The sequence below is a fragment of the Dromiciops gliroides genome, chromosome 3 (genome assembly GCF_019393635.1).
Source record: "Dromiciops gliroides isolate mDroGli1 chromosome 3, mDroGli1.pri, whole genome shotgun sequence".
NCBI lineage: Eukaryota > Metazoa > Chordata > Mammalia > Microbiotheria > Microbiotheriidae > Dromiciops > Dromiciops gliroides.
Genome location: NC_057863.1, coordinates 230,521,618 through 230,546,118, shown reverse-complemented (window position 1 = coordinate 230,546,118; position 24,501 = coordinate 230,521,618). Strand labels below are relative to the sequence as shown.

General features: G+C 36.3%; 1 pseudogene; it reads right to left on the bottom strand.

Annotated features, from left to right (window-relative positions):
- The window catches only part of LOC122747385, a 181,817-nt pseudogene extending 159,076 nt beyond the window's left edge, over positions 1–22,741 (bottom strand).
- Positions 22,742–24,501: the final 1,760 nt, after the last annotated feature.

Below are 24,501 nucleotides of genomic sequence, written 5' to 3'. Positions count from 1 at the left end.
TTTGTCCTTTATTATACCTCTCTTTCATTACTTGTGTAAGCTTTTATTACCAGTTTGATTAGCTTGAAAGAATAATAAAGTTTATTTCTTATAATTTTAGATAGAAGCGAGTTTTTCTCAGTATGATAATCTCCTTTTATCCTACAAGAAGCTATGAAATAAATACTTTGTGGATACATGGCAATGGAACAAATGAAAATGTAATGTAGTTGATGGTGTTGTAGACTTTGAGTCAGGAAGAACTGGGTTCACTTCCAACCTCTAGCACTATGTGAACATGAATAGACAAGTAATTTACTCTTTCTGAGCTTCAGTTTTCTCAAGTATAAAATGTATAAAAAAGTATTGGATTAGAACCAAACCTAAATTTATAGTTCTGTGATCCCATTCCTTAGTAATAATAAATAACATTTATGTTATGTTTATGGGCAGGTGGGTGGCACAGTTGATAGAGTGCTAGACTTGGAGTCAGGAAGACTCATTTTCCTGAGTTCAAATCTGGCCTCAGATACTTACTAGTTGTGTGACTCTGGACAAGTCACTTAAACCCTGCCTCAGTTTCCTAATCTGTTAAATGATCTGGAGGAGAAAATGGCAAATCACTCCAGCATCTTTGCCAAGAAAACCTCAAATGGGGTCATGAAGAACTGCATATGACTGAACAACAACAAAACAATTATGTAGTGCTTACTGTATGCCAAGTACTTTGAACTTCTTGTCTCATTTATGTAAAACCGAGACCACTCAGTATGAAGTCCTGCATCTTTTCTTCCCCCATCCTCCTTATTTTATTCTATCCTTTATTTGGAGAAAGTAGGAACCTTTCACTCTCTAAAGCTAACATCTTTACTAATACTTTGAATTCTTCCTTTTCATGTTATCCTAAAAGATCTTGGTCCTTCAGACATTCTCTCTGTCTACTTTTAAATTTTTTTCTCCTTCTGATGGATCCTTCCTTTTTCCCTTTTGACATTCTTGAGTCTCCTCTAACATAAACACAGCACACATGTGTGCACACATGCACACACCCCTTTCACTTGACCCTTCAACATCTCTAATTGCCATCCCATTTCTTCCATCATTTAGCTTCTTGACTGTTGTTATTTCCTCAATTACCTCACTCCTCACTCCCTCCTTGACCCCTTTATCTTCCCCACTGAAATTGTTGGCTTTGAGGTTAAAATCGCCTCTTTCCTAGATTAATCCTATGTTTGTTTATATATTTTAATATTTTTCAACTCCTGGATATACAAACCCTGAAAGGGTGAAGAATGAGTGAGTATTCAGAGGCAATTGTCTGGCGTAACAGAAAAGATTATGACATCATTTTAATATGTATGAGTATGACCACATTCTAATAACAAGTCACAGGGTCAATGGACTACCATTTTACCCACCAATAAAAAAATAAAGATATCGATGGACCCTGCAGTCCTTTTTAGGTATTTTCCTTATAGCATTCCTTCCTTTCCCCAGACAGGCTCCCAGAAAAATCCATCTATAACTATTTCTTTTACATTCTTCTTCAAGCCTTATAATCTCTCTTACACAGAATTACCTGTTTTAAACTTCCCCCCCACCCTTCCCATCCTACCCTATTGCCCCAAACCTCTTAATCACTAAATCTAATGGCTTCCCTCTCCTCCAGTTTTCTTTCATTTTACACTGTTGAATATTTCCACTCTTTATAGATATTCTTTCTGCTCTGGGTTTTCATAACCTCCTCTCTTCTTGTCTATCTGTCTGATTGCACCTTATAGTTTGTTTATTTGTTTTTTTGCTGGATTTTTATCCATTTTCTACTTTCTGTGTGGATGCCCTTCAATCCCTTTTTCTTTATATAATCTATTCCAGCTTTTTATTTTTATTTTTATCACTTCCTATCACTTAATCTTAGTGAACCTCAGTTTATTCCTCAGTAAAATGAGGAGTTTGTGGCTGGATTACCTCAAAGGTCCCTTCTAGCTCTAAATCGATAATCCAATAATATGTGATTGTATGACTCTCAAATGTACATTTCTAGCCCTTGTCTCTTTTGAGAGGTAGTCGAATACTAAGATGACAGAAATATGTTGTCTATCATTGGTTTCTTACTGAAAATCTTTCTAAAATTGTAGAATCTGCCATATACTGTGCTGTCTTGTTAGAGCTTATAAGAAACTGGCATAGCCTCTTTATCATAGTGAGGCACTGGAGAGGGAGGGATTTTAGTGGAAGAGTTATAATAGGTACTATATTTGTAGTACAGTTGTTTTTCAGTCATGTCCAATTCTTTGTGACCCTATTTGGGGTTTTCTTGTCAAAGATACAAGAGCAGTTTGCTATTTCCTTCCCCAACTTTCTTTATAGATGAGGAAACTGAGGCACACAGAGTTAATTGAGTTGTCCAAGGTGACATAGCTAGACAATATCTGAAGGTCACATTTTAACTCAGGAAGATGAGTATTTCTGACATTAGGCCTGGCACTCTATCTATTGTGCCATCTAGTCGTCCCTAGGTACATTAGAGATATAGAAACATACACATGTATGTGCGTATATATATATATATATATATATATATACATACACACATGTGTCTGTGAATACATATATACATATGTATATGCATAAACACACATATATATGTGTTCATGTTCATACATGCAGACATATACATGTGTATGTATTTATATGTTTACACATGCACATAAATCATTAAATATAGATATCCAGAGCATTAGGTTTTATTTTTTTTAATGATTATTATTTTTTTTTTTGCAGGGCAAAAGTGACTTGCCCAGGGTCACACAGCTAGTAAGTGTCAAGTGTCAGAGCCTGGATTTGAACTCAGGTCCTCCTGAATCCAAGGCCGGTGCTTTATCCACTGCACCACCTAGCTGCCCCCATCAGGATTTTGTGAGATCTTTGGACAGTGGTCAAATGAGATAACATTAAAACACTTTTCAAAACTTGTGGCATTATACAAATATTAGTTCTTAATTATTGTCATGAATTAAGAACCACATTTTTTCAATGTATAATTCTGGGGGCTATCAGGATACTAACACAATTGTTCAATAATACTCTGATGTTCTGAAAGGGTTAGAGTAATTCCCCAGAGTATATAACAGAATCCCAGGGAAAAGTTCATACTAGGGGGAATTTGACTCAGTATGGTATAATTTCAGCACCAAAAAACATAAAAAGTCTATAATTTGAAACAGCTTCTCACTAATAACTCAACATAGTACCACTCAATAAAGGAAATTTTCTGAGATTTAAGGATCTTGAAAAGTGGTACCATTCATTTTTATAAGGGGGGAGGGAGGAGGACGATGACTCAGGAACCCAAGCTGAAAGTTTTGGCCAACCTTCTACTGCCAGAAAATGTTTCAAGTAGAGAATTTGGCCTAAGTTCCACTTTTGGTTTTGGCACTAGTTTTTGTAGTTAATCGAAAGTGTCTTTCATATAGACCTCTTTTTCTTGATAGTTCTTTTATTTTTTAAGATTGTGAGAATGTTATTAATCAGAGTATAACAAGCACAATCGGGATGCCATTGGCACTTAATAAGAACCATTAAAGGCCAATGACACTTTAGGGGAAAAGGTTTTACTCCCATTCCTGAATACAGTTCATTTATATTTCTGAGCAATTTAAATGAGTACAATTTTTACAGATTTAATGATTGGGTTTTAACAAAACCCTCATTTGTGACTTATTTTCCCATTTTCTCTGGGCCAAGGATTTAGAGAATAAGAAAAAAATTGTTTTATGAAATTTGTCTAACCTTCTTTTTCTTTGTGGATTTGATTAGTTTTTTTTTCCCCCTGAGGTCTTTGGGTGATGGTCATTTGATTGAAAGAAAATGGGGGAATTCATAACATTGTAGTCAAATGCTCTGCTTTAGTTCTGGTTAACATAAGGAATATAACATGGGGTTATAAAGCATTTGCTGGATCAATGGCATCATATTCAAATTAAAAATGTGGCCACTGAAACATATATAAGGATCACTGGGGATCACACATTCACTTATATTAATATTATCTTACACCTTTTAGTTGTGCTTATTTGGATGTTTGCTGGAAACAATAGATTGGCACAGATCTGAAGAAGACCTGAGTTCAAATATGGCCTCAGACTTTCACTAGCTTTCTGATCCTGGACAAGTCTTTTTTTTTCCCCCCAGGGCAATGAGGGTTAAGTGATTTGCCCAGGGTCACACAGCTAGTAAGTGTCAAGTATCTGAAGTCAGATTTGAACTCAGATCCTCCTGAATCCAGGGCCAGTGCTCTATCCACCTGGACAAGACATTTTAACCGCTATTTGCTTCAGTTTCCTCATCTGTAAAATATCGATAATTTACCTACCTCCCACAAATATTGTGAGGAAAAATTATATAATATTTTAAAAGCACGTTTCAGACCTTAAAATACTATATACATCCTAACTTTTGTTGTTGTCATCATTTTTAATTCCTATGACTTCTGATTCTTCTCCTCTATAGCCATCTATCAGTGCAGCCACAAATTAGGCTTTGTCTATCTAGAAGTGAGCTACCTATGCTTTCATCATTTTCTTCACTTTCATCTCTTCTTCTCATGCCCTGTCAAACTTGATTATTCTAAATTCGTGTCCTCTTCCCTTCAAATACATCCTTGGATATCAATGAATTCTTGGGCAAATTCCAATATGGAAAAAAATCCTAACAATTTCAGTCTTCAGACATTCTGAAGAATACTATAAAGGTCTAAGCCAACCTTCCCTTTGGAAACATGGAAGAATGCTCTAGAACTTGTGAAATATCTATTAAGAATTAAATATGCCCCTGCAAAAATGTTCAGTTTCCATTAATGTGCTTTAATATATAGATGGTCTCATCAATGGTATTACTCCTTAAAGTAGTACAGATTTTGACCCATTCTTGCCTTCCTATTCTACTTCATTCTTGTCCATGCCATGTGAAGCCATAGCTTTTCCATACATCATCTATCCAATGAACTAGAAGCTTTCCTCTGGAAATTTTAACATTTTGTGGGTACCAGTTTGGCTCTTTCCATCTGTTATTCCTTACCTTCATTATAAAATCTAATTTATTACTTTTCTGAGAAAATACAGGACATCCATTATGCACTTCCTCTTCTCCCATTTGGTACCTCAACATCATTTCCCATTTGTTCCTTTTTGCTTTTCAGTCTGATGAGGAGGTAGGGCTTCTTTTCACCTCTATTTGTGTCCTTCATCTTACCCTTTCCTGTCTCCTCTGAAAGCCTGCTGTTTTTATCACTCATTTCCCATTCAATTTCTATCCACAAGCTCCTTCCCTGCTGCCAGTAAACTTGCCTAAGTCTCTTCCATCATCAAAAAAACCTTCACTTGACCTTTCTGTTGCCTAAAGCTAGATGTAATCTTCTCTTCACAGTCAGACTCTTAGAAAAACCTTTCTGCATTTATTGCCTCTGCTTTCTCTCCTCTCTCTCACTTTTCAGTCCCTTGTAATCAGGCTTTTCCCCTCACTGATCAACTGAAATAGCTTTTTAAAAAAGTTGCCAAAATGTCTTAATGACAAAATCTCCCTAAAGCATAAATCTGACCATATCATTTTCCTTTCCAAAGAATTTTCTATGATTCCCTAACACAAACCCTTCTGCTTGGCATTTTAAACCTTTCACAATATGACTCCATTTACCTTCTCAGTCTTATTCCTGTTGTCTATATTTCAGTCAAATCAGTCTACTGATTCCATAACCCACCTCCATGCCTAGAATGCTTTCACTCTGCCTCTACCCCTTAGAATTTCTTGCTACCTTAAAATTTCAGTTCATGGGCCAGCTCATATAACAAAGTTTTTTTTTTTCTCCTTAGATCTGTTTCTTAAATATCCACATATGTCTTTACCTGTTTACATGTTCTATCCCCACAGTACAATATTAATTCCTTGAGGGCAGATACTATTCTTCATGCTACCTTTGTATCACTAGCACCACTCATGGTGGCTCCTACATGGTAGCCACTTAATAAAAGCTGGTTGGATAGGAACAGCCAGTCTCTTCTTCTGTTCATACATTTCCTTAGTGATAGTCCTTATACCACTTCTTGCATCGAGATCACCATTGCTACTGTGTTACAACCAATTTATGCCTTTTTCTGTATCTCTCCAGTGATGTGTGGGTCATCCATAGTTGTGATTTCTTGAAGATACTGATATACTCTGAAATGAAGTTATATAGCATCATTGGAAGAATAATAGTGCTAAAAATGTGGACTTTTATGTTAGGGGAAAGGTTGGAATCATTAGAAGTTGCTAAAAAATTTCCCAGATGTAAACTAACCTGCCCTCTTTCTCATTTTTAATTCTGAGCCCAGATCACTGTCCATTTTCAGTGTCTGTACAATATTTGATAGACTAACTCAGTGTCTGCCTATCTAACTTCACATTATAGCCAAGAGAAAAGTCATTCTTTATTCATTGAGTATTCCCCATGATATCAAGCATACTACCTTTTGTATTTACAAAATAGAAGAATGAGATTTCAACACAGTCACGTTAATAAGTAAAAGATGCATCTGAATATATGTTCCTAGTAAAGAATGTATACTCCCCTAATAGTGACTTGGTCAAAAGACTTTAAAAGATGGAAAGGTTGGAATATGTTTAATAATATTTTGGAATAGAGGACTCCTCTCCATTAAAAAAAAGAGATACAACCCCATTTTATGGGGTTTTTGCACATTAATATGCTTATAAGCATGGATGGAAATTAGTCATTATTTGAGATATCTTATTCATGAAAAAACGTTCATGGATTTGAATCCCTAGTCTTGTAACAAGATCCATAAGACACTGACGGCAGGATACTACAATGGTAGTGGCTGTGGATTTACTACAGAAGCTAACTTAAATCAGCAGAATCATTTTGACAGCCTATATGAGTCATTTTGATTTTTTAAGTCTTACCTCTCTCAGGCCATCTGTTTTTTACCTGAATACTCTGGGCACATTTCATCCATAATACTTATGGTGAAAATCTTCTTCATTTCAAAATCCAAACAATGGCAAATCACCACCACCACCACCATAGCTAAACCTCTAAGTTCAATAGGTGATGGTGAGCAATGTTCAAAATATTCAGATGTGGAAAGTGTACTTCTTACCAGTCTTAAGATTCTGGCAGTAATATGAACTAGTCTAGAAGAAAAATAAGATTCTGGGCTAGCAGTAATAAGACTTACTCAAAGTTAATTTAGGGGTGGTCCAGGAAGAAGGGAGTGAAGAACAAACACCTATCAAAAGCAATATAACCATATGCAACAGATACATATAGGATCTTCTCAGTGGAGTCCAACACTCTCTCCTCTCTTTTGATTTTTTAGTGGTGTTGAATCCATACAAGAGAAAAAGAAAACAAAATATAATTTAGGAGAGAGGCTATTTGGAGAAAGGTCATTTTTCTCTGTGGACTTCAGACCCCTTGCACTCTCAGGACACATTGAAGAGGTCTAGGCTGAGGCGTTAGAATAAGCACTTAATTAACTTATTGCCTAGAGATTGCAGAATGAGGTGTTAGTTTACTCACTTCCTGGATTTTGGCAATAGAATAAAAATAAGCACTCTTTTTAGTTAGAGACTTGGGAAAGATAGAAAGGTAGTGTTTCTAAGAGTCAAAAGGATGGTGAAACCTTGAAATTCTAAAGTTGCCAAAGACCATGGACTCTTATCAAACATCAATGTCTTAGAGTGGATATGACAACAGGATTTTGGAGTAACAGGACACAGGTTAATATTTTAAATGGTTGGGATGAAATAAGAGATTTAGTCAAATAGCTATTGAACAGTAAAATAGGGGAGAAAAGGCCTTAATTTAAGCTTGGGCTTTATATTTTTTCAATTCTTGCCATAAAGGCTACTTTCTCTTAATCTTAGTATGCAAACGTATTTGATTACATACAAATAAAATCAATATCAGTGTTGTTAATTTAAATTAGAAATGCAATTTCATAAATCATAGTACCGTAGTTTTAGCACTGGGGACTATTATGTCCAGCCCTCTAATTTTACAGATGAGGAAACTGAACCGCAAGGAGTTCAAGTGATTTTCCTAAGGTCAAATAGCTAGTATCTCAGGCAGGATTTGAAACTCAATCTTCCTAACTCCAACTCCATGGTCCTATTTGTTGTTGATGTTCAAGAACATGTCAGGCAGCCAGGTGGCCTTAGATACTTCCTAGCTGTGTGACCCTGGTCAAGTCACTTAACCTTATTTGCCTCAGTTTTTTCATCTGTAAAATGAGCTGAAAAAGGAAATGACAAATCATTTCAGTAATATCTTTTAAAAGAAAACACCAAAATGAGGTAATGAAGAGTTGGACTAGACTGAAAATGACTAAACAAAAAGGATACACCTAGCCAATTCTTCTTTAAAGTAATATAAGGGTTCTATATATGACAGAGTTATGTTGCTGTTATTCAGTCATTTTCAGTGGTGTATGATTGTTTGTGACCCCATTTGAGGTTTTCTTGGCAGACATACTGAAGTGGTTTGCTATTTCCTTCTCCAGCTCATTTTATAGATGAAGAGACTGAGACAAACAGGGTGAAGTGACTTGCCCAGGGTCACACAGCTAGAAAGTGTCTGAGGCTGGATTTGAACTCAGTAAGATGAGTCTTCTTGACTTCTGGCCCAGTACTCTATACACCGCACCACTTAGCTGCCCCAGACAGACTTATAGCCTTGCTAATTTTACTTTTAGAGCATGCTATCAATAATGTCAAAGTTACATATTCAATTCTTATAAGAACCATTTAGCTTTAGAGCACAGAAATTAATGCAATGAAAACTAAAATCTCTGACTCAAATGAGTCATCTTGTTGGTTAACATGAGGGAAAAAAGGAAAGTGATAAAAAATTAGAGGGGATGTGGAAAAATAGGTGTACTGATGCACTGCTGGTGTCATTGTGAACATTCCAGACGGCAATTTGGAAAGATGTCTAAAGGGCTACAAGACTATGCATACTCTTTGATCCAGCAACAACACTTCCAGGTCTAAATCCCCAAAAGAGCAAAGAAATGTAAACAGGACTTATTTGTAGAGGACTAATTTATAGTAGTTCTTTTTGTGGTGGCAAAGAATTGGAAATTGAGGAGGTGCTTGACAACTGGAGAATGGCTGAACAAGTTGTGATATCTGATTTTGTTGGAATATTATTCTACTATATAAGGATCAGGATGGTTTGAGAAAAACCTGGTAAGACTTATATGAACTGATTCAAAGTAAAGTGAACAGATCCAGGAGAATATTATGTACAAGAACAACAATATTGTAATGATGATCAACTCCAAAAGACTTAGCTATATAATTATCAAGAGAATGATCCAAGACAGTTCCAAAAGATGCATGACAAAAAATGCTATCCACATCCAGAGAAAGAACTGATGAACTCTGAGTGCAGATTGAACAATTGTTTTTTAATTTTCTATATTTTTATACTTTTTTTTGCAATATAGCTAACATGAAAATATGTTTTGCATGACTTCATGTCAAATCCAAGGCAAATGGAAAATTTAAAAGCCCTCTGCTGATCATCTATCTATCTATCTATCTACCTATTTCTCTATCTAATCAACTTTACATGTGTATATATTATATGTATATATATATACATATATATATATACACACACATATACATACATATATATGTTGTTTTTTGTCCTTCATTTTCAAAGAGGACCATGACATCTGGGTGATATCATGACTTACACTGAATTGGATTTAAGTGAGGGAGGGTTGTGCAAGGTCACCAACCTCACTCTCTCCTCCAGAGACATCTGGGTCCAGTGGTAAGATATATTTCAGGCTCACTAGAGATGGTCCAGCGTGCTTAAGGAAATTAAGGTTAAGTGCCCAGGGTCACACAGCTAGTAAGTATCTGAGGTGACATTTGAACCCAGGTCCTCATGACTCTAGGTCCACTGCTTTATCCACTGTGCCACCTAGACATACACACACACACACACACACACACACACACACACACACACACACACACACACATGCACTTGTGTAAATGTATTTGTATAGGTCTAGGAAAGACCTCAGGCCTGGAAAAATTATCCTGGGTTTTTGGAGAAGACACTGAAACAATTGTATACATTAGCAGAGTTCCTAGGATGCCCTGATGTTGTTCCTGGTAAGGCTACAAGAAGCTCCACTAGCATTCATGCAACAGTGGAGACGTTCATTTAATAGCTTTAATAACTTCCTTGTTTGGCTAATTATTCTTTTTTAAATTTTTTTGGTAAGGCAATTGGGGTCAAGTGACTTGCCTAGGGTCACACAGTTAGTAAGTGTCAAATGTTTGAGGCCGGATTTGAACTCAGGTCCTCCTGAATCCAGGGCCATAGGCTAATTGTTCTTGATTAGCTCAGTTGTTTCTCCCAGTTGAAGGAATATAAGTGCTGTCTGTGCCCTCTAAATGTTAGCATCCTGAGGCAAAGCTCTGGTCATCCCAGCCTTTTTTATGGTTCTGATAGCAACTATTTAAATGTTAATTATAATGACTATTGAAATACTAGGGACATTTACTCAAATAAATGTGATTTTAAATTAGATTATTTTTTCAGGTTATAAAACTATAAAACTTGTGTTAAATATATGATTTGTCTTACTGGAATAATTTAATTTAAAACTTTAGATAGAGCCTTTCCTCATATTTCTAGCTGTGATTATTCACATTTTCCATTTCTTCTTCTTGTTAAGCAGAATTAGAGGGTTTCAATATTTAAGTCAATAATTTATTTTTATATATCCATGGAAATTCTAATCACGTATAAAAACAACACCAAATTCTGAGATCATAGCCAATGGCCATGGCATTTAATCTTCACAAAAATAATGGCATTTTCATATCTAATCCTATCATGTTCTACTACTTTACACTGTTTCCTGATGCAAAACATTTCTTGTTTAATCCCCATCCTCCACTCTTTTGAGTCAGAGGTATCCTTTTTGTTATTTTTGTCACCATGTTCCTAACAAGAGTCCATAATGCTTGTTCTTATGTTTTAAATATTTGACCCTCATCCTCTCAAATTTTTTTTTGATTTTTCCTGCTGAGCCTTTTTCATTTTCTCATAAAAGTCAGCTGTGTGGTTGTGAAGTCATTGACCTCATGGCCTTTTGAATACTACTGCCTCTTAGAGCTGCCTCTCAGAAAGTAACTGGCAAAACAACCAGTATGACAGGTTTGTGTCACAATGGGATTTCCTCATTACTACAATAGGTGAACAGTGGTCTTTTATGGGCAGCCCTTAATCTGAGAAGGGATCAATAAATGGCCAGATTCCACAGTACCTTATCTGGATAGTATTAACGATTCAGTTGGAAGATAGCTGATGACACAGACCTTCAAATATGTTTTTTTTTCTTGGAAAGATGACAAAAGGATAACATTTCAAGGCTTTGAAGGTCTAGAAGGATATCTTTCATCCCCTCTGAGTATTCATCTCCATTACACTCAAAGATTCTTGACCCTTAAGGGGAAACAACTGAAAATAATAAGGGCAAATTGCCTTAAGGCTGCACTTTTTTTTCAATAGAGCCTTTACTAATGAGACATTCCTAAAAGGTTCAGTCCACATCTTATTCAAAAGGGGCAATTTTCCTTAGGAAACACCAATGAAAAGAAGGTGGTTGGTTTTCTATTAGCCTTAGGTCATAGATTCACTCAGAAACCATCTATTCATTACAAATAGCTTAATTTTATATGACAAATTGTGTGATATTTATCTGAAGTTGAGGAAGAGTAAGCATAGTTCTCATATCATTCCCCAAATGCCCAGAAATTAAATGAATCACCTAATAGCACAGAATAGAAATATAATACATGGATTCTATTAAATAGGGACACTTAAATACAACCCACTTAAATACAGTACCTTACATGTGTCTACCAAGAGACATTTATTTAAAAAAACAAAACAAAACAGGTAGTCCAGCCAATATAGAAGCCCTTGGCACAACTTGGCCATTTTCCTGAGTCAAATGAAAGAAGACAGTGAATTTAGTTGCTTGGCCTTTTCAGAGCAGTCATTTGGTGGTTCATGAACTTAGGGGCTGGAGAAGTAAATCATTATGACAAGTTTATCATGATTTTTAAAGAAGATAATGGCGATTATTTGAATATTTCATTTTTTATAATTCCCAAAGGCACTTGGCTTTTAAAAAAAAGAAAATGTGAATTAAAATCATAAAGAACTTTTAACGTATGTAGATCCTTTCAAATTGTCAGAAAGAGACTAGGGTTATGAAAATTAAAATCACATTTCATTACCTCAAAGACAGTTGTGGTCAACAGGTACATTTAATTTTACAAAGAGATAACTCAATATTTTGACTTAATGGTAACTACTGAAATTTAGGATAAAAAATATAAGACTATAACCTTAAAATTAGAATATAAATCTATTTGGTAGACCTAGAAATAAATATACAAATATAAAACTTCAATTTCACTTAGAGAATAAAACATTTTAAAATGTTCTGAGGTTAGAGGAAAAACTTTTTTTAAAAAAATGATATAAGTTCCATCACTTGACATTTAGTAGACAGATTCAGTAGCTGATGCACAAAATGTAAATTCTGTTAGTCAGTGGAGAAACTGAAATCAATACATTGCCCAGGTTTTCCTCTATAAATGTAACTCTAGAAGTTAAGAGACTTGAAAAAATATAAAATTAATAATTAATAGTTTTAACCAAAATTATTAGAGTAGAACAGGGTACCACTGTAGCCCTTGTATTAAGAATCGATGATATTGCTTTTATTTATCTATCTATCTATTTATTTGTTTGTTTGTTTTGTTTATTTATTTATTTATTTTGCAGGGCAATGAGGGTTAAGTGACTTGCCCAGGGTCACACAGCTAGTAAATATCAAGTGTCTGAGGCCAGATTTGAACTCAGGTACTCCTGAATCCAGGGCCAGTGCTTTACCACTGTGCCATCTAGCTGTCCCTATGATGTTGCTTTTAAACAAAACAAAACAAAACAAAACAAAACAAAACAAACAAAACAACAAAACAACTTTCTATCATCACTAAATGATTAAGTGCCTACTGTATCCTCAGCACTACGCTATACCCCATGGTATTCCAGGTAAGTCACTATTTCTTCTCATGAAGTTACAGCCCAACTGAGGAATAACACCAAGCTCTAGCACATAATATTATGTACTAGTTTCATGAGAAAGTTACAAAGCAATGTGCTCTGAGGATGAGAGGTTATTACCAAGAAGAAGGTTTAGTGAAGGTTTATGGAGGGGACTACATTTGTGTTGGACTCTAAAGGATGTTGAGAGCACTAACAACTTCTATGTCTACAAGGCTCACAATCGCTTTCATTTCCCATCTCTCCTTTGTAGTCAGCCCACTCAGTTTCCTAGCTCTATACCTTTCCTAGGCTGTGCCCATTCCTGGAATTCTCTACACCCTGTATTCTCTGGCCTCCTTGAGGACTTACACAAATTCTACCTTCTGCGAGAGGTTATTCTGTTGCTCCCTACTGCTCATGCCTTCCCTGTCATTTTAAATTCCATTTATACATTATATATCTTGTATTTACATAATTGTTTGCATGTTGTCTCCCCAATTAGAATGTGATCTCTCTGGGTTCAAAGACTATCTTTGGGACAGCTAGGTGGCACAGTGGATAGAGCACAGGCCCTGGAGTCAGGAGGACCTGAGTTCAAATTCGGCCTCAGACACTTGACACGTACTAGCTGTGTGACCCTGGGCAAGTCTCTTAACCCCAATTGTCTCACCACAAGAGAAAAAACAAAAGAAAAAACAAAGACTATCTTTTTTTTTTACTTTGTGTCTCCTAACACATTATAATTGCTTTAGAAATGCTATTTTCTTGACAGATTAAGCCTTTCTCTTGAATTTTATTTTTCAATATTTTTGCTTTTTGAACTGGTCACCAAATATTGAAAGATAAAGTTATTCAATTTGAGGAGTCTGATCAAGTTCTTTGCACAATTTCTCTGCCTACTTATCTTCTGCAATCGGTGTTAATACATAAATTGCTATTATTTTCATAGTTGTTTTTCTGTAAATATCGATCATCAGCAATTTGCAAGTACCAATGTGTGCTTGCTTTCCTGGTACCCCCTACTTTCATGTGTGTAGTACTTCTCTATCCCAACTGCTCACCCTTTATCTCTGGTCAATTCCCTTGACCCAATCCTTTTGATTTGGCTTAGTTTTCTGAAGAAAAGCAAGGAATAAAGGGGAAATCAATATTCATCAGCCTTCCCTCAACCAAAGCTATTAAAGTCCTTTTTCTAGAAAGGAATCTAGATCAAAGATTTTCTCTCTCTGATCTGGGAAGACATTTATCTATCATCTATCTATCTATCATCTATCCATCCATCCACATATGTATGTGTATATATGCATATGTGTTTATTGATATTGAATCAATATATCATTTTTTCAGCAGTAAGCTCCCATTTTTTTCTAGGTAAAGTCCAAGTAGTAATAAATTTTCTCTTGGTTTCTGTCACAGACTTTGTCTCTCTATCTTTCTTTGTTTCTTAATACCAAGTTTAAAGGGTAGGTGAACAGGAATACAAATAAACTTTAAAGAAATATATATAACTTTTGGAATGAATAAAACACGCCCTCTTGGGTAGGTAGAAGGCAAAGTGGAAAGAGAACCTTCATTTTTGTTCTGTCTCACAGGCTGATTTCAGCATAACCAGGGTGTGCCCAGTCATATATTATGACTGTTCTCACTTCCATGTTATTGTTCTCACCTTCTAATGTCTCAGTGTCCCTTCTGAACCTCTGCTGAGCCTGCTGACCAGGCTCCAGCACCTGCTTCAAGTATAGGTGACTGAGGTGGCTCTGATCCTGAAATCTCAAACCTGTTCGTTCTGCTCTCAGATAGAGAAGAATATGGAGAGAAGGAAAGGAACTAAAAGAAACTGACAGACAGACAGAAAGAAAGAAAGCATGAGAGAGAGAGAGAGAGAGAGAGAGAGAGAGAGAGAGAGAGAGAATTTTTTGAGTGCTACCATGTATGAGCATTTATATCTTGGAAATTGGCAAATGCTAAAAATCAGGGCTTAATTTATTGTTTACTTGGTTGTTTATACTTAAGAAAGTGATAAATAAAATGTTATTATTGAAAATTAAACTTGAAAGTGTATTGTGTACACATTTTCCCTCCTGGGGATATCCAGTTGTTAAACATTTTTCAGCATATCCCTTGCTGTATCCACTGCTTTAAGGTTGTGTTCCAGTGATTAAAAAAAAAAAAAAGAAAAGTCATTGCTATTGGTCCACTGCCACTCCCTAGAGAAAGAGAGAAAGTGGATGTAGGACTAGGTCACTGGCTGTGCATTAAAATAGTCTAATTCTGGACCAGTCGTATAGCTTTCACAGCATCAAGGAGTAGGTGCAACACCAAGGAGAGAAATAAAAAAAGTCCAACTTAAGTTTAGAAGGAGAGAAAATAAATTCTATATCCAACATTAGTTAGATTCTTCAAAGAAAATTGTGTTATTTGAAACTCTAAAGATAAAAAAAAATTGCAGGACACTTGCATAAAGTTCTGAGGAGAATGAGAAAATTGATTTGAGGGGGGAAACATCTTAGGAAAAAAAAATCAGAGAAAAGCCAAAGAAATGAAAATTATTTTCTCGAAAAAGACACCTGACTAGAGACAACTTTTAAAACACTTGAATAGGTCAAATGTATATTGTATGGGTGATTTCTTATTATTTTCCATATACTTAAAGTTTTAGGGGTGGTTTTGCATGTGTGTATATGTGTATACATATGATATATTTATACCTGCAAAATACCTTTGAGTTCATCTAGTTCAAGCCTTTCATTTTGTAGTTTAGGTAGGTAACTGAAGCACCAAGAAATTATGACACTAAGTGACAAAACTGGGACCTGAGTCCATGACCTTTTGCTTCAAATCCAGCATGTTTTCCACTTTACCATGCTATGTATGGACAAGTATATTATATACCTTCATAATATCTAAATCTCATGATGGCCAACTTTTTATGTAGTTTTTAGCATCTGGGTTTTTTCCCATGTTTTAAAAGAATAAGAGATTTTATACACACATGAGGTACTTAAGTATTTTTCTCTTACTTGGAAAGTTGTCAATCTTGAAATTTTTTATGTGACTTCATTTAGTACCCCAGTGAAGAAATTGTAGTCTGATGGACAGAATGATTGAATTCTTTTATTTTAAGGGGTGTGGGAAGTATCTAAACCCGTAAAGAGCTCCCTGAAGGAAGTTATTCCTGCCAATCCAGATTGGTAATTGTTTTGCAACGTATAGTCTTATAGAGTCCCCAAGGGTACTGACTGACATTCCCAGGGTCACACAATCAAAATGTGATAGAAAACCAAAAACCACCAAAATCCTATATGAAACTTTTTTTTTCAAGGAACATAAAACAGAAAACCTTTAATGAGAAATCCATTAAGATAAATCCGTAGGCTGACACCCATATCAAAACTCCTTACCTGTAACCATGAAACCCACAGTGATACTATTTATCTACCTGGTTACTACCCTTCCGTGGGAGAAACTCTAAGTGCTTTTAAATAATGATAACATATTATTCTTATTGAGAAACATATTAGGCATACAGCTTATACTGAGAGCATGAAGCTGCTGAAACCAATCTTGTGAACATGATTGTTTTTGGGTCAGTTAGGTTTTTTTCTGTTCATTGTTACAGTACATACCAGGAGAATGTAATAAGCTCCTTGAAAGCAAGGGTATTCTCATTTTTTCCTGGTCCAGTGTCTTGTGCATAATTGGTGCTAAATAGGTGCCTGTTTAATTAACTCCAGTCAATCAACAGCTACATGATGTTTGCCCCAAGAGAACAAGAGAAAATCAGCCCAACTGTACTATAGGAAAAACAACTCCAAAACAAATGTCTTGGGGCAGCTAGGTGGTGCAGTGGATAGAGCACCAGCCCTGGATTCAGGAGGACCTGAGTTCAAATCCTACCTCAGAAACTTGACACTTACTAGCTGTGTGACCCTGGGCAAGAAGTCACTTAACCCCAACTGCTGCACCAAAAAAAAAATATCTTAAGTGATGGTAAGTCAATACTGATATCATTGTAGATGAAGAATGACATGTTAGTTACATTAAGGGGAACATTAGGATGCATATGAATTTTTTTAATTAAATGATATAGCAGAGAACATGCAAGTGCCTTCAGGGACCGAATGTGCTGGAACCTAAAGTATACACAGACTAATTTTTCCCCCCTCAGGCTGTTGGTGTGCATTGCATTTCTGCATAGATTTCTTACTATATATAATTTCTTAGAAAAATTATTCTGCCTAGATGATTCATATTTAAAAGTATCATACAGAATACTTTGTTGTGTCTATGCCAATGGCTCAGGAAAAAAAGGATTTTCTTTTTAAATGATCACATAATTACTAGGTTTTTTTTTAATCATGTCTTTTATGCAAACTTAAGAACTTTTATTCTAATGAAGTGAAGGCATTGGTTTATCTCTCCAGGGCCAGCTAATTATCACCTAGTTTATGTATATAAGAGCAGTTCCTTAAAACATTTCTCTGAAGGATAATTCAGTGGTCCAGAGAAACTTTCAAAGAAAGGCAAAGTATTTGTGCAAATATATTTATAGCAGCTCTTTTTGGTGGCTAAGAATTGGAAATCAAAGGAATGTCCATCAATTGGGGCATGGTTAAATAATTTGTGGTATATGATTGTGATGGAATATCATTGTGCTACAAGAAATGACAAGCAGATCAATTTCAGAAAGCCTGGAAAGACTTATATGAACTGATGTATAGTGAAGTGAGCAGACTCAGGAGAATGCTGTGCACAGTGACAACAATATTGTTCAATGAAGAACTATGAATAACTTAACTATTCTCAGCAATATATTTATCTAAGACAATCCTAAAGGACTAATGATAATGCATCCCATCCACCTCCAAAGAAAAGAACTGATATTGAATGAACATAGACTGAAGCATGCTATTTTTTACTTTCAGTTTTTTCTTTTGTTTTCTTATACAAAATGACTAATATGGGAATGTTTTACATAATTGCACATGTATAACCTATATCTGATGGTTTACTGCTGCAGGGATTGGGGAAGGGAGGGAGGGAAGGAAAGATGGAATTTAAATAAAAATAGGTATTATTATTTTTTAAAAATGTGATAGAAGCCAGTCTTAATGATTCTAATGTCAGCTCCCTTTTCACTGATTTTTATCAGTCATGAAAATAATTTGATTTTATCAGGGACCCACCACCTCAGTTTAATTTACATTGGTTTAAGTCAAGTATATAGTATTCCTGATCCTACTTACTGTAGTCTGCAATGGTTCCCATGTTTTTCACCCTAGTTCAAAATCTTGTCAATTCCTGCCTTTTCTATGTGGTCCTAAGATCAAATTCCTCTGTTTATTATTCACAACCTGGCTCCAACCTATCTTTTCAGACCTATTATTCATCCTTCACATCACATGCTCTATAGTTTAGCCAAACTGGCCTTCTGTTTCTTGGAGTTCCTGGTTTCTTTCAAAATACAGTCCAAATATCATCTCCAATGTAGCTTTTGTGGTCCCCCAGTTGCTAATTATTTTTCCTCTCCAAATTTCCTTATCTATTTACATATGTTATGTCCCCAAAATGATTCTAAATTCTTTTATGGAAGTGACTGTGTCACTTTTGTCTTTGTATCCCTATTATAATATCTAGAACCTAATTAATGCTTAATAAATGTTTTAGAGCTAGCTGTACTACTATCTGCTGGGATGTGATTGCCCTCTCTAACAAAGAGCTACAACTCCTTGTGAGAAAATAATTATTAATAATAGGTTTGGGGGGGGACCCAGAGAACCACCCCACACACTCAGCAACACTGGCTGGTTTTTCAGAACCAGCTCAGAATCCATAGAAATGGCAATAAGATTTACTCCATAGAGACAATAGAGATTAAAACCACTCCTACCTGAAAGCCTTTTGCCCTCTGAGGGTCTGTCCTCTGGATTCTGACCTCAGCAAGTACAACTCATTTTAATATGAACCACCCTCCAGTCCAGTAAACCAATAGTTTTGAATGATGCTAGCGAATTAGCTTGGAACAGGGTGTAAGGGCCACCTTTCCTCTGGTTTGCAAGATGCTTCCTTCTCTCTCTGGGCCTGGGAAACCTGGAGGAGGCAGGTAGGCATCCCCTCTCTTCTCTCTCTATCTAGGTAATGCAGGATCTCTGAACTTTGGAAAGCTGTGTACTCACTCTCTTTGGTGCTGGGGATTTTTGGCTTGCCTTAAATGTGGTCAACTCTTTAGTAACATTTAATATGATTTGATAATAAATGCTTAATGCCAGAAACTGGTGCAATAGCCTCTAATTTATAAGTAGCATTATCTTGTAAATCCCAGCAAAGTTCCCCAATAACTTAGAACAGAGACAGGTGTCCCCCCAATATTTCAAATGACACATGCTTGAATGCATCTTTGAGCTATCCCTCTTAGCTAGGAAGTCAATAAAAACTAGCCAATACCCAAGGCTAAGATTGCCAATTAAAAAAAATAGTAATTTTCTTTTTGTCATTCAAAGTCCATATTCTCAGATGGCAATGTGCTTTAGAATTAGTATATTCCTTTCAATGTCAGTTGGAATCCCATCTAGAAATGGGAAAAACAAGTTCAACCATTCTACAAAAAAAAAAAAGAATCCAAACACCAACCCAATAGGGACTCTGCAAAGATTGGAACAGCAAAGCCAATTTCATTCCCCAAATCATTTTTAATTGTCTTGTGAATGAAGTTGGCTTAGAACTAGAGGCTAAATACAGAATACAAGTACACCACTCTCCAAATATCTGGTCTGTACCTCTGCCTTTATGATGTATATTTGTCAACAACAAAAAGCCCTTGGGGTATGTCCTTTTTTTCTGGCCAGTTTATAGCCTCAGTGTCTCAATAAATAAACATTACTTAATATGGTTTACACTTGTGGAATATTGATGGGGCAACACCAGTAAATTAGTATGGTGAATTATTTGTCCCTTGACCCTAAATCAAGAATAATTGAGGAGAAATCCTGGTTGCTATTCTCCCGATGGTCAAACAGAAATTTAAATATCATAATCACCACCACCACCTTGGAATTATATGATATCATGAGAATATTCCAGTATGGTGTTTATTGCCCAACAACTTCAGAAGGAATGCTAGGAGAGAACAGAAGTCTGTATACAATGTTCATTGATCTGACCAAGGCCTTTGATATTATAAGTTGTGAGGGCTTGTAGAAAACTATGGCAAAATTTGGTTGCCTAGAGAAGTTCATCAGTATTATACATTAGTTTCATGATGGCATGCTTACATGGGTTCTGGATAATGGATGGTACTCTTACACTTTTCCAGTCACCAATGGAGTGAAACTAGGCTGTGTTCTTGCTCCCATGTCTTTAGCATGATGTTTTCAGCAATACTGTTAGACATTTTTGTCAGAAATGAATCATTTGGGCTCCTACTCTGTTCTAATTGGCATTAATCAGTTTTATATTTTACATAAAATCACATAGGGATAATTAGATAAGATAGGTTCTTATAGTAGGCCTTTATAGTAGTCCTCAGACTTTAATCCAACTTGTTTACTAGTTTATGAAGCTCACTTGCACAACCATAAGAATGCTGACAAAGGTATCTCCATTTTATTTTGCTTAAATCCCATGTCCAAATCCAGTGTGGTTAGGATGCCTTGATTCTTTGGAAAGACACCAACTTATTTTTGTACCACTGGACTGTATTGTTCTATATGAGCACATGACCATCTTATGACACTTAGTCAGCAGAGATGTCCCATGCTTTGGCCAACTCATGACTCACCTGCTGATATATAATTTTTGGCCCTCAAGAGCTAGGTATATCAACCAGCAACATTCTATATTTTACCATGCCTCTTTTGCATATTTGTGTATCAAACCCTATAAAAACAAGTTCCCGGGGACCAGGAACATCTCAGATCATGATGAAGATATGAGGTCCACTTCATTAGAAAGGACCATGGACCTTTCGATGAAGAGCAATTGGCTTGAAGCTCTGCCTCAGTGGCTTTTCTTATAGTTTGGATAGTTTTTTTCATTTTAAATAAAGTGTTTTATTGACTTTTATTAGGCCAGGTGGAATTTGTCCACATTTCTGTTTTGCCACTTGTCCATTCATAAATAAAAAGATGATTAGTGTTAATGAATTCTCATCTTTTACCAAAGGCTATTCTGTCAGTTCGTGTTGAAAGGTTTTTTGTTTATTTGTTTGCTTGTTTTGTTTTCTTCTGTAATAGGTGCTTCTTTTTTCTAATTCATCAAGGAATGGTGTATTGGTCAGATTTCCACATTCTGCCATTTACTTCTTGCCAGAAACAAACTTTGCTGCTGTTACAACATCAGCAGTAGCCACACAGAGTCAATTGTTTGAAGAATAGATGATACTGTGACATATGAACCAGATGCCAGAGCCTGTACCCAATTTCATCCAGATAGCCCTCAGATGATTCAATTAACATCAGGCACCCAGCTTTTAGTTTGTTTTTAGCTGCTGTGACATCTTCTTCAGGAAGGCTGCCAGAAGCAACTGCTTTTACCTGGTTGTAAGCAGCACTGCTATCCTCAGCACCTTCAGCCTGAGATACAGTATAAATTCCAAAGAGTCCACAATCAGAGTAATTTGTATTAAAGGCTGCAAAGTCAAATGGCTGGTCTGTTACCTTGGCTACACCTTGATGCAGCTGGATGCTGACACTGCTGCCCCTTTTAACATGAGGCCCTGCACCAAGGACATACTGAAGAATGCTAAATGCATTTTCCTCTGCACTTCCTAAGGTAGCTCCCTCCTCTACAAAGACAGCATGGACAAGCCTATCACCATTCTGCTCTCAAATTTTACTTCCATTGTATTGGGCCTTTGCATCAGACATGCCAAGTCTACCCCTCATATTTAGAAATTGCTCAGCAACTTGCTTCAGGGACAGTGTGGTTTATACCAAGTCCAAGCAGAACCATTCTTGCCCTTCTAAAATTGTTCTGTAGTACTGAAGTAGTGAAGCTCTTCTGGAGTAGCTTTCCCAATCTTATAATTAGGATGATACAAACAATTAGAAAGAGCATTCTGATAAGCAGCAGCATGCAGATTTTTAATCACACCCTTCTGGGGATTTTGAAAAGCAACTGCTTTATCAATCTTTAGTTGTGACTGAAGATTTGCTACTTCCCAGCATCAAATTCTGGTGCTGTGGTGACATTGAGCAGGAACTCCATTAGAATATCAACATCATCCTGGAGGTATTCTGCAGTACAAGCCATGTTTTCCCTTGTAGTAGTTAAACTTAATTTACCACCAACAGCTTCAGTCCCTCAGGTGAACTTAAAAGAAGAAGCTCCTTTGGTAGTTAAATTGGATGCAAGACAGAGTAAATGGGAGGCTCAAAACTTGGTAGAATCTTCATATCTACTACCAGCTTTAATGAACAAACCAATTCTTGAAGCTGGAGCATAGATTTCCACAGAGGCAACCACTAAACCATTTGATAACTTTGTCAGATCAAGTTCTTCAGGATGGAGTTGTACGGGAGCTTTTGAAGAAGAGACTTTAATTCTTGGGGCAACATTGAGGGAATAAAATCATCTTGAGAGGAATTCAGCACCCATTTGCAGTTTCATGGCCACAACTCACTCATGACCCCATACTGACCAGGCTCAGGGAAAGAAATATGGAGACTAGACAATTTTTGACCCCACATCTTCAAGAAGAATAAAAACAGCATTTAGGTCAGTTACTACACTGATGGTAAATTATTTAACCCAAAAAGGCTATAAGCCAAGACAAAAGAGGAGGGAGAGTTGGTGCTTGACGTTTTGTTTGCAGATGACTGTGAACTCAATGAAGCCTCTAAGGCTGAGATAGAACAACATGTGGATTGATTCTCTGCTGATAGTGCTAATGTGGGCACAAGAGAGGTTCTCCACCAGCCAGCACCACACCATCTATATGTTGAACCATAAGTTATAGCAAATAGAAAAATAGTGACTGCTGTAGATAAGTTCACTTACCTTGCCAATATACTTTCTAGGGATGTACACATAGATGATAAAGTTGACACATGCATTGCCAGAGCTAGCTTGGTATTTGGAAGGTTCTGAAGGAAAATGTGGTGGGGAAGAGGCATTAGACTGAGTGCCTACCGAAAGGAGATCTACAGAGATTTTATGTTGACCTTATTGTTGTATACCTATGAAACCCAGACAGTAAACCAGCGCCATGTCAGGAAATTGAATTACTTCCATTTGACTTGTATTAGAAATATCCTGAAGATCCCCTGGCAGGATAAGTTACCAGACACTGAGATCTTTTCCTGAGCTAAACTTCCAAGCATACCATTCTCTACTGCAGAGAATGTAACTTTAATGGTCCATGTTTTACAAATGCCCAGTGTATTTTTTCCTAAAATACTATTTTACAGAGAACTCACACAAGGAAAACAATCACATGGAAGTAAGAAGAAGGAATGAAGGACACTCTCAGAGTCTCTCTGAAGAGCTTTGGAATAATTGTGTGACATAGGGGATACTGACACAGGACTGCCCAGCATGGCATGCCCACATAAAAGAAGGTACTATGTTCCATGAATAAAACAGAATTGCAGAAGTTAAGAAATGTGAGATGTGCAAATTTAGAGCCATCTCCATTTCAAATGTTCATGTGAACTATTTGTACCCAATCTGTGGTAGAGACTTCTGAGATCATAATGGTCTGATTAGCCACAGTTGAATACACTCACTGTACCTTAACTGCAACATCCTCTTTGAGCATGAAGTACAACAATCAATATTCCAGTGACAATGGTTTACTCAGCCAATACATAAGGCTGTACAAGTATTAAATGGCCGAGCTAGGATCTGAATTCAGTTACTCTGATTCAGATCTAATTCTTTCTCTTGACCTGCACTGCCTGTCAACACATGCCCTTAAAAACCCTTCTCTTAAAAGGCAGTCTCTCCCACATATATTAAGATAGTATAAGATTTCATCAGAAAACTCTATGGGATGCAGGATTATTTAATGGGAAGTATGTTTGACTTGGAGTTCCAAGACCTGAAATTGAACCCTCATTTAGTCTCTTACTACCTGTAGGATCTGTTACTTGGTTCTTAAGGCTTTGATTCAGTATGTATTACTGCCTGGTTGGCCAAAAGAAGTAACATTCATTTATAAACTCTTTCTTGTCAGCCTTCAAAGAAGAATGTGGAATGTCAGCTTTTATTTTTTAGCAATTTGACTTTTGATACCTTGTACAGATTTGATGCTCTATCGAACTAAGCTATACAGTTGATCAGTGTCAACCAGCCAGATATTATATTTCCATATCATCAGAGATATTCTTTATAGACATTAACTCTTAGTAGCTCTTAGTCTTACCTGA